The sequence below is a fragment of the Equus przewalskii genome, chromosome 7 (genome assembly GCF_037783145.1).
Source record: "Equus przewalskii isolate Varuska chromosome 7, EquPr2, whole genome shotgun sequence".
NCBI classification, from domain to species: Eukaryota; Metazoa; Chordata; class Mammalia; order Perissodactyla; family Equidae; genus Equus; species Equus przewalskii.
The window spans coordinates 92,303,216-92,311,239 of NC_091837.1; the positions used below are offsets into that span (position 1 = coordinate 92,303,216).

At 39.7% G+C, this 8,024-nt stretch overlaps 1 long non-coding RNA gene across 1 annotated transcript; it reads right to left on the reverse strand.

The window, feature by feature from the left end:
- Positions 1–2,001: 2,001 nt before the first annotated feature.
- Positions 2,002–4,198, reverse strand: LOC139084948 (uncharacterized). Its single transcript, XR_011542888.1, has 3 exons — positions 3,812–4,198; positions 3,220–3,365; positions 2,002–2,217 (listed from the first exon to the last, which is right to left on the reverse strand). It is a non-coding gene; the product is annotated as an uncharacterized lncRNA (long non-coding RNA).
- Positions 4,199–8,024: the final 3,826 nt, after the last annotated feature.

Consider the following 8,024-nt stretch of genomic DNA (forward strand, 5'->3'; position numbering starts at 1 on the left):
ACACACACACACGTATTGTGTCTAAATGGTAAAGTGAGTGTAGTAACATGTTAACATGTTACAATTTGGGTTGTTAGAAGATTTTACCGCCTCCAGAGTTTGTGAAGCCTCTCATCAGAGGAGTTCCGTTACAAAATGGAAAACTGGAAACTAACTGGTGGAAATTTTACAAAACAGGGTCCATGCATTGGACAGATGAGTTAGATTAAATAGCTCCTTTCTAGCCCTAAAATTTCTATCATACTATTGTTTTATAGATGAGGGCATTTTTCACTCTCAGAATGGATGCTCTATTAGGAAGTCTTTGAGATAATTCAGACAAGAAATCACAAGGTGAACTAAATGACTGACAGTGGGATGGAAAGACGAGGGTATATAATTGCAACAATGCAATGATCAAATTAACAGGACGTAACTATTGGTTGTATTTCGCAGAGTTCTCTCAACATCAAGAAAAATATGGCTAATTCTTGAGACTAATGTTCAGCAATATTTGCAGCCATTGCAGAACAGTAAATGACACAAATAATAAATTGAGCCTAATAATAAAAGGTGCAGCAACAATTGAATTGAGGTCCTGAACTGTCCTTAGAAGGAAGTGGTTGGGAGCAATGGTTATTTCTTCCTGTGGAGACGGGAAGAAGTGAGTGCACTAGATGTGGATAGAGTTTCGTGGGATTTTAGCATGGCAATTAGACTATCTGACAACATAAATGCAGATGTGGAAGGATTTGGCGAAGAGAGAGCTATAGACCAGTTGGAGGAAAGTAGACGAGTGTACTGAAAGTCGGCAAATGATGACAGTGGGGACTCCTTTGGTCTCATACATGGATAGAATTAGCAAGCAATGCTGTATTCATTTTGACCTTAGCAATTTTATCTTATAAACTCCTAAATGAAGACACTTACATTCTTTTACACAAGAATTGCAAAACTTGAACTTTGTAAGACAGTACAGGGGGCCCATAGTGGGATCCATCAGTCACATTTGTATCTCTATAGAAGATGGTTTTGTTTAGTTAAAGCAATACAAGAGGTTTTTACTCCCCATTCAGTTAAAACAGAAGCTTAACTGAGAGGAAGGTTTTTCATTTCATATATTTTAGAGGAAGCATCCCACCATGACCCATGCGACTTGACCTCCTTTCCTCCACATCACTCAGTGGGTTCCAGCCACTCACCGGGCCTCCTAGGACATGCCGGGAGCACCCCCCCTGCAGGCCTTGAGCTTGTCATTCCTATGCCTGGGTCACTCTCCTCCCAGACAGCCATGCTGACCTCCTCTCCCTTCTCTCAGGTTTTCCCTCATTACCTTTTTGCTAAGCTCTTTCCGGATTTTGTCATTAAAATTACAACCCACCCTCCTCACTCTTGTTTCTTCCTTTGCTTTCTCTCCCTACCTAGTGTGAATCATTGTCTGACACATCATGCATTTTATTTATTTATCTACTCATTGCTTACACCCCTGTCTTCCTAACACTAGAATGAACATCCACGAAGGCAGGAATTTTGGGTTGCTTTGTTTATTGATGAGCTCTGAGCACTGGGAATAATGCTGGCATAGGAAAGGCTGCCAATAAGTATGTGTTGAATGAATTAATGAACAAATAAATGAATGACTGCCAAGCCAAAGTATGAACATTCTTAAAATTGTTAGCCCGGTTTTCATTGCTTCTTCCTCACAAATTCAGGCTTAGAAACAGATGGTTAACTTATCACGGTTTTTCACATTGCTCTTTAGAAATTTTGACAATGTCAAAAATAGGTAAGTGTCAGTGGTACTTGGGATGTAATAAGGCCTACATAAACTTCAGCAGGTTTAGCATTTTAAATGCTAACATAGGGTGAAGTAGTGATTGCTATTATTCTCATCTTTTAATTCCTTTTGTTCATTGACTAAATGAAGCGGTAGGTTCAGTTCAGAAAAACAATGCATTTTTATGTCATCAAGACCTCCAAACGCACTAGGAAAAACAGAACCAAAGAAAGCATGAGTTTTCAGCAAAAGCACCCATATGACTTTATGGAATTTATTTTATTAGCTTTTGATGGATGAGAAGTAACTGCCACTTTGCTTAAACTCATTATTACAAGAGAAGACGGTTCTCAGCCTCATGCCAGGCGGATCTCTGGGGGAACTTCCTGTGGGCTTCCAGCACCAGCCTCCACACAGTGATCCATTTCACAGCTGGAGCTGAACTCGGTTCTCTCTAGAAGCTGACAGAGAAACAACACGGGCAATTTTGCCTCCATGTAGGGACACATCCCATTCTGCACTAAAACAAGCGTTCACGGACAGACTAAGCCCTGTTTTATTGGCCTTATTGCACCACTTATTAGTTGTTTGTTTTTTGAAGCTAGCCTCCATCTCCAAAACAGGGATGCTGTTAATAGTATGTCACCGTAAAGTTCAGATAGGCGCAAAGATTCCTTGAGGTACAATTCTGTGCTAAGGTTCCTCTCAGCTTTTTCTTTTCCAGGCAGACCTTCTTTCTTCCCTGTCGTTTTTATATTTGCTCCAGAACTCATGGAAAAGACCAATAAAAGTGAGTGCTCTCACCTGGTTCATAGGTTATCACTCGAATACTTGGCTCTAGGATTATTTGGGGCCAGGCCTGTGGCTCTGTTCCCTTCCTCCAACATCCCTTGGAAGCACTGCACCTAGGGAGTGTCCGTTAGAACATCCAGGCTCTCAAAATACTGTCTGAACCAAAAATGTTACCCAAGTTTTATTATGTAAATTATTTCACCATCTATATCTTGAGGCAGAATATTGGGATTTACTTCTTGAAAAAATAAATGAATTCTAGTGAATATATTACAGCATTCTTTTTAAAGTTGTTTTTTTGAGGAAATCATTTTTAACCTGGATGAAAAATGGTATCAAATCCCATCCTTTCTGACCATAAATTATTATTCATTTATGGCTGTTTTATTTAAAACATATGCTCTTAATTATTTTTCTTTTCAAACAGTAATTTCTGATGTGATTAACTTTCTATTTCCTGTGGATTTACCCTCTTAGATGAATTGTTCCAGTATTGCTCCAAATGGAAGAAGTCCAAATCAATGTTATCATGGGGAAAAAATGGTATTTACAAAAACTAATCAATAAACTGTTTTCAAGTTTCTTTTGGTTTAACCAGAGAAGCTTTCTTTAGTAAATGTTAGCTGCCTGAAAAGCTGACCACAAAAAGGAGTTAAACGTGGTGAGATCACCTTTGCCGGGGCACCTGGTCCAGACTTGCAGAGGTAAGAGCATCACACTGTTGAGAACACCCCCGCAGGGTGCCCACTGGACGGGGCTGGCCCCGTGTTCGAGTCAGCTTCCCTATCTGCAGGACAGGAATCAGGATACTGCCCACCTGTAGGTTGAGGTGAGAATTAAATGAGCTAATATATGGAAAGCACTTGGAAGAGTTCCTTGTAAGGACTCAGGAAATACTAGTGAACTAGATAATAATGACGATGATGATGATATTTCAAGCCCTGAGCTAATGATCTTTGTCCTTGATAATAGCTAAAACTCATTAATTCAAGGGAAAAATATATCTGTGGATTTTCCACATGGACATCGTACATCATAATAAAGATGAAAAAAGTTGAGTAATTATCTAACGTCACCCACAAGCCTACGGAGAACTGCTACTCTAAACAGACCCTCTAACTACTAACCTGCTGTGCTCGAACTAATGTTTTGCTTTTTATGTTTTTGGAATAATCAAACGGCTGCTGCCCTCACATCTTGCAACATGGCGCACCAGGTACTCTGCCCTCAAACATGGAGACTAATTGACACGTGCTTACCCACCTTGCTTTCCTTCTCACTTTCAGAGGAAGATGCGCTCTTCTGGGCTCAACGCTGGTCCTCCAACCTCCGTTTGTACCCTCTTCTCTCCTCTAGGGTCCGGTTTGTTTCCTTTCTCTCTTGTATTTTCATCCTGCCTTTTTCACTGTCTCCTTTCCCTTACCTCATAAACACACTTCAGTGTATTTAATCATGTCATAGATGTAAGCTATCTCCCTACCCTATTTCTTTTCTTTATGAGCACACTCAAGCTTCTGGAAAGACAGAGTGACAGTATGTCTCTCCTTCTTTCTGTGTCATTCGTCTCCCAGCCCATTGCCGTTGGTCTTGGTCCTCATCACTCCAGTAGTTCTGCAAAGACGTCATTCAAAGGTGACTTTACAACCACCCAATCCAATAGACTTGTTTATTTCCATTACTAGAACACTCACCCTATGACATCAGGCTATTCCGGATTTCTTCCTATGATTCTAATTATTTTATATACTTTCTCTTGCTGTTTTTTCTTTGCGTGAATGCCCCTTAAATAATGCTATTGCCTAGGGTCCTCTTCTGTGCTCTTTTCCTTCTCAAAGAGTGATATCAATCACTAGAATCTACAAGTTGCTTACTGTCAAACATACGCCTAGTATAGGTCAATTTTCTGAGCTCTAGATTTGCGTGTGAAAAGTGGATTTCATGGCATGTACCAAGGAGTCTGGTTCCATCCCCCTCTAGATATTGTCATACTGTCTTTCCTCCAACGTTGCCATGCTCTTTCATCTTAATAGTTCACATTGTTAGAACTTCTTTAAGTAGATATTAATATCATCACTTGCATTTATAATTTTAATCAGCACAGATTTCTGCATTTCATAGCTATTGTTTAATCAACTTATATTGAGTTCAGTTTTCTTGGTATAAACAATTAAAGCATTTTCCCAAGTAATTTTGGTTGATTATGCACCTTAAATTGATTTTCCAAAAGACACAGAAGAGTGTTGAAAGTACCTCATAACCCTGAATTGAACACTACTCATTTTAAAGAAGACAAAGCAGCCTCAGGGATGGTCCTGAGTAAAGCAGATTGATCTACTGGGAGGCTAAATGAGCAAATTTGACCTCATTATACAACACAAAACCCCAGAAAGACACTGAAAATTCTATTCAAGATCTAGAGGTTTGGCATTATGAAAAAAAACTTTATTCTGTTGCATAAACATCTATATTTCTGCATTTAATATGTTAATGCTGCATCTTTAGAATCGTATTTTAAATGCTTATTGTTTTAGTCCTGTTTACCTCATAACCTTAAAAACTACATCTAAAAATCTGTATAGCAGTTATTTATTGATGCTATACACCCTCCAACTCATCTATATATTGTTGTCTGTTAAAAACACTATTAAATTTTGTCCTATCGTATCACACATCATTGTGACTTTTAAGACAGTATTTCCTTTTCTTATGTAATAAGAGAATACCAGCAATGATGACTGGTGCTGTATCGAGGAGGGAGGGTTGGCATATCCTAGGAGTGAAGTTTTAAACTGACGCTTTCTCACTCTCACCTTCAGAGTGAAAAATAGTAACTAAACAGGGGGAAAGGGCATCATAAAATGTATCTCACGTGCTGTGAGTACCACAGATGTTCTAGAAGGATTGTGCATTCCTGGACAGTGATAACACTGCATGTATAAGTTTGCCTGATAAGCTGCTACTTAATTGGTAAATGTGCTTGTTCATCTCTTGAATCAATATATGATAAATGATATTATTTCTTCCCTGAGTACTCATTTATTCAATGTGAAGTATGCCACACAGGTTAAGTGATCAATAAAGACATTGATAATGATGGTGATGTGGTGGTTTGATGGCCATGCTCTTCAGGAGTTTATTACATAAACTTGTTGACCCTGAGCTCCATGCTGTTACATCCAAGGGAAGTTTCATGGTTAAAGGATCATAAATCAGAAGTTTTTGTGTACTATTACTGGGATGCATGTGTCCAGCTTGTGGCATATAATTGCCCCATCATTCCCATATAGCATATAGATATAGCACATATAGTCAAGGATGTGTTTCTTCTGAAGATATGGGCACAGAATAATCTACTGTCCAAGACACTACACCTGATGGACATTTCTGGGTCATTTGGGTCATAAATGTTGCCATTGGTAGGTAATGTGCAGTGTTAAGTACAGTGTAAGAGACAAATAGTCAACAACAGCTTGGGAGATGGGGAGAGTGGAAGAAAAAGGTAGATAAACATGGATCCACATAGAGATAAACTAACTAAGAAAAAAATATTTCATTTCTTTTTGAGTGACTTCCTATTATTTGGAGAAATTTCTTTTCTTTTGCAGGGCTTCTAACAGGTCTGCAGCATTTCCCTCCTCCTCCATGTTCCATCACTCCTACGGTATTGCGAATACTGGTGCAGTGGTTTATAAGTGTCATGAGGATCACGTTCCTTGGTGGATATGTTAATCAATCCTATGGAAACCATTCTCCATGTGGTCTCGTCACAGATGAGTTTCAAAGGAACATAATGCAGAAGTGTTTACGCATTCTTTTTTATGGAAGACTAGGTTTTATTTATTCACTTCAGGCTTATGGCCTCAGATTGAATAAAAGTCATTTTTGCCTTACTCAGTTTCAAAAGGATGAGATCCCCAGCAGTTTCCTAAAACTCAGAGAGCTTCTTGTGAATCTCTCTCTAGGGGTCTTTCAGTGCAGGTGGAGGGCAGAGGTGCTGAGGGGCGCGGTGGGGGGACGCAGTGCCGCCATCTGGAGGAACTGCCTAATAAATGTGCTCTCAGGAGCTGGGCTGTTAGAATGCGGCCAATGGAAAGTGACGAACGCTGTAGATCTGATCTGAGCGGTGTTTTAGGAAGCTCTCTCAGACACCACTGTGAAGAAGGAATCCACGGAGACGAAATAGAGAAAGGCGATTGGACTGCTCTGGACGTGATATTCTGAACATTCTTCAATGTATTTCCTCCTTTTCCCTTCCTTTCCTCCTTCAGTCTCACCTTTCCTTCCACAAGCCACTTTTTCCCTCTCGCTTTCTTCCTTCTCTCTTGACTCTGCTTTAATCCACCAAAAAGCATCAGGCATTTTCAGCGAGTTGATGCCACGGAGAGAAAACCAGTTTTCCATCACTGGGTTGTAATCATGTCTCTTAAATAGACTCGCAGAACCCTTTCAGAAAAGGTGGTTAAAGTAGGGAGGTGTGGACATGGGTGACGAGAGTAAAGCCCAGTGCCAAATGTGAGAAGTAGAAGTGTAAAGGTTTTTCTTAGAAAAGAACATTTTTACCTTTAATGTTAATTTTAAAAGGACATTGGAAAAACATGGCGGAATTCCTAAAAACTCTCAGTGAAATAAAGTATAATAAAACTCATTGACTTTAACCTTATACCTCAAAACAATAAATATTTGAGCAAATAGATTAATTTTGAAATGCCAAATTGTCTTGAAGATAATAAGCAATTAGCCTGAGCCATATTTGGGTTGTTATCTATCATGCCTGGCTGTAAGTCATCAACTCGGGAGGAAAAATCTTGCTATTCATTTCCCGTCATCTGAAAGTGAGGGTTTTTGATGAATGGATTTGTCCCTATTCGACATGGAGAACAACCCCCCCCCCCCCAATGACTTGTACCCCTGGCTTTCCATTAGAAGGTGTGATTAGCATGGATTTCCTGTTTCCTCTTTGTTGTGCCCTAGTGGGGGGATGAGTCGGCACCAGGCTGGCCATGTGGGCCCAGGTCACTGCAGAATGGTGATTGGAGGCAACGCAGAAACACACACACTTACTCCCCCATTTTGGCTACAATCCCCACTGTTTGAGATGAGCTAGAGTAGGAGCATGAAATCCACTCGGAACAAATGGCTCAGAACAGTCGAGATGAAAAACGTGGCACAAAGTTGTGGTTTTAACTGCAAAAAGCACGGCCTCTGCAGCCAGGCAGAAGTGGATTTGGGTATTTATTTCACCACTCATTTTCTGTGTAAACGTGAAGATATTATTCAACTTCTTTTCTCCTCAATGCACTCATCTACAAAATGTGGTTAGTAAATACTGTCCTTGTCAGACTGTTTTGAGGACCATTAATAACATACATAAGGCATCTGGCACATGCAAAGTGCTGGATATACTCTTTTCTTTTATAATAGAAATTTAATAATGACTGTTGTTAACCTTCTTTTCTCTTTTATTTTTTAATTTACT